The sequence below is a fragment of the Myotis brandtii genome, unplaced genomic scaffold, assembly GCF_000412655.1.
Source record: "Myotis brandtii unplaced genomic scaffold, ASM41265v1 scaffold863, whole genome shotgun sequence".
NCBI lineage: Eukaryota > Metazoa > Chordata > Mammalia > Chiroptera > Vespertilionidae > Myotis > Myotis brandtii.
Window position 1 is genome coordinate 385,118 of NW_005371516.1, and position 4,012 is coordinate 389,129.

Consider the following 4,012-nt stretch of genomic DNA (forward strand, 5'->3'; position numbering starts at 1 on the left):
GAGGGCCCTTGTTTATTGCACATCGCTTTATTGAACTTCACAGGTGTTTCCTTTTCTGCAAATAAAAGCAAGACCCTTCACCAGCAAAATGATTACAGCTGGCCTTACTCGCTTTGCTGCGCTGGAACCCAACCGGCAACGTCTCCGAGGTATGTCTGCATTAGGGGTGACCCTTGAGGAAAGCGAGGATTAGGGTTGCCGAAGCCACCACTACGCACATCCTTTACTCTCACCCCACCCCCCGCCCCCACACGTATTTTTGATACAAGGTTGGGAATGTGAAAATACTGTTTTCGGTTTGCAGTTGGTTGAATCTGCAGATGCGAAACCCATGGATACTAAGGCCTGAATGTATTTATGGCGGGGAAAATCATGCGTAGTAAATCCACGCTGTTCGAGCCTGTGTTGTTCAAGGGTCAACTGTATTTTCATGTACAGGAGTAGCAAAAACTCAGACACAGTAGTTAACTGGCAAAACATTCCTTTGACTTAAAAGCCCTGATATGTCTTACCCTGGCCTCAACATTTGAGGCAGTGAATACTCTGTTAAAAAAATTAAAATCTACCCGTCAACAGCATAAGATTTACTTTCTGTTTATTCTAGAAATAGATTTTTATTTAAAGCATTACGGATGGAAGTTCTGTTGTATATCTCTTTAAGTTCTTTAAAACAGTGTTCTGCCTGATTAAAAATAAAAGTTGAAACAAGCAAAATAGAGACAGACTCAGAGCTAACAGCTGTTGGGGGGCGGGGAAGAGTGGGAGATGGAAGAATTGAGCAAAAAAGAAATAACTCATGGGCAGGGACAACAGTGTGGTGATTGCGGGGCTGGGGGAGGTGGAGGAGGGTATGGGGGGATAAATGGTGATGGGTGGACACTTGAGTTGGGGTGTGTGTGTGTGTGAACACACAATACAGTGTACAGAATTGTGCACCTGAAACCTGTATAATTTTGTTAACCAGTGCCACCCCCAATAAATTCAACAAAAAGGAAAAAAAAGTAGTTTATGATATTGTATGCTGGTCAAATAAAGGAAAAAGTAGTTTATGATATTGTATGCTGGTCAAATAAACCACAAAATGCTTTTGGATTTGGGGAGATATATCCATGTATTTAGCCATTAAAAAAAGAGAAAGAGAAAATACCTTCAGAGATGTGCACATCCAAACAGCACAGTAGAGGGCACTCTGTGTCCATGTTAATGAAGAACAGCTTTGCTAGTTCCTGAAAACACTGAGAAATGGCCATTTTCACTTTTATTTTACTAGTAGATTGGAAAAGTGTTGTGTTTCTAGGAAGGTTAATGTGGCTGTGATCCTAGCCTACAAGCCTTTTATACTGTGTTCCATTCTATGAATATTTTACACTGTTTTCCAGTTCTGAGGTTCAATAGCATGCAATCATCTTCATTTTATAATGTATTTGCGACCTGACAGGCTATCCTGACATCCTGGTATCCTGACACATATGTTTGTATATTTATATCCTGGTGTATATCCTAGTGCTGGTGAACCAGCAGAGAGCAGATAGTTAAGGGTACCCTGCCCTCATGGAGCTGTAGTCCAGTGGGTGGAGACAGAAAACAAGCAAATATTTATATACAAATTCTTCCATATGAAGAAAAATAAAGCCAGAGAGGGATAGGAATTGTGAGGTGAGGGATTATATTTTAGATAGAGAAGGCCCCCCCTCCACAGTGACATTTGGACAGAGACCTGAAACAAATGAGGGAAGGAGTCTGTGATGGTTAACTTTGTGTATAACCTTGACTAGGCCAAAGGATGCCCAGATATCTGGTTAAACATTATTTCTCCATAATCATGTGAGCCAACTTCTTGTAAGAAATGTCATTTTATATATACCATAGCCTATTAGTGTCTTTCTCTGGAGAACCATGACTAATGACTAATGACTAATGACTAATACAGAAAAAAAGGCATATCTCTGGGTGGGGACCTGCAGAGCCTTTCATGCAGAGGGGTAAGAAGCTGCTTGGCTTATTCAAGGAATTGTGAGGAAGGGGTGTGGCTAGAGAGATTGAGAGAGATGGAGAAGGGTGAGAGATGAGGTCAGAAAGGTAGTGGGATGTCCATAGATCAGTGGGATTTCCGTTTTCCCTCTGGGTGAGATAAGATGGAGTGACATGATTGTCTCCCATTTTGAAAGGCTCTGTCTCACTGCAGAGTGGAGGAGAGCCTGCAGGACGGCCAGCCTGGAAGGAGAGGCCAAGTAAGAGGCTGTGATTGTAATCTAGGCAGAGCTGGTGGTGATGGTGGTGAAGAGGGACTGCATATGAAGCCAGTGGGAGGAGGATGGATTTGATATAGGATGTGAGAAAATGAGATACATTGAGTATCACAGGAGTTGCTATTTATTGATCTTGGACACATTGTGTGAGGAGAAGGTGTAACTGGGGAAAAAGGAATTGATAATGTCCATTTTTTGACATGTTTATCCTATTGGACAGTCAATTGAAGTTATTGAGTAGGCTGTTCAAGTTCAATAGAGAATTCATGGCCAGGAACATGTATTTGCTGTGAATCAGTGTATAGATACATTTAAAGACATAGAGTGGATGCGGTGACCTAGAGTGTGAGTATAGATAAAGAAGACATCTGAGAGGACAACTGACTCCTGGAATGTTCTGTCACCTAGTGGTGCAAGAGGAGAGGAGGAGCTGGAAAAGATGATGAGGCAAAGATCCCAGTGAGGCAAGAAGAAAATGGAGGGGGTCCATGAGGGAATGCTTTGCTGAGGTGAATTATAAGGAAGCAACTACCCATGCCTTTCTGATAATTTCCTAATAATATAACTAAATATTCTTGTGAATGTTCTAATGGACGCTTATGGGATATTTACCACCAAATTGTGCATTGCCTAAAGTACTGATTTTCAACCGAGGCCGATTTTGCTCCCCAGGGGACATTTGGCAGCAATGTCTGGATACATGTTTGGTTGTCAGAACTGGGGGACATCTAGTGTTACTAGTATCTCTTGGGTAGAACCCAGGGATGATGCTAAGTATCCTACAGTGCACAGGAGAGACCCTCACAGCAAGGGATTATCTCATCCAAAGTGTCAATAGGGCCAAGGCTGAGAATCACTAACCTAGAATAACTACCTTTCAACATGGAAATAAAGTAGTGTATTATTACAGAGAAATTGTTTTAAAAAACAAACAAAAATAAGAAAATACCACATGATAGGGCAGCTGCTTTATTTTTCATATAATGTTTTACAAAAAGAACCAAATAAGATATCTGAATTAATAAACTAAATTTGCCATATTTTTATCATCATGAAATAGGAACTCTATATATAAGACCTAATTATTTAACAGTACTAAAATATATAGTATTGATTTTTTCCTCCAACCGGTGCATGTACTCTAGGACCCTTATTCTGAATTCTTTTTCCGTCATGTTGCATGCCTCTGTCTCACTTAGCTGCTTTTCTGGCGAGTCCTCCTTCTCTTTCCTTTGGGGGTTTCTTTGTCTACCCATGTTTGATCTCACTGACATATCTAGTTGTTGAGTCGTTCAGTGGCTGCTCCCTGGGTGGCAGTGGCTCCTCGGGCTGTGGTTGCTCCTTGGGCGGTTGTGGTAGCAGTGGCTCCTCCGTTGATAGCAGGGCCTCTGGTGGGTGCTGTTCACAGCTGTGGTGGCTCTTCTGGCAGGTGGAGGGAGGCTTCACACACAGTAACTGTTCCCCAGACAGAGCGTGTGGAGATCAGGAGGCCGCTGTTGCTTGAATCTGCTGCGTTGATTTAAAGGCACAAAATACAACACAACAAGGCACAACGTACCAGGCACTGAACACGAATGTATTTACGATATCAATAACCCCAAATAAAGGTGGCCACCCGAGCTAAGAGAGTTAGGAGATAAGGAAGAAAGAAGAGAAAAAGGTAGAAGAGAAAAAAGAAAGAAAGAAAAAAGAAAAAAAAAGGAGTGCAAAAATAAAATTGGAAAAAGGGAGGGGAAAAAAGAAGAGGAAAAAGAAAAAAAAAA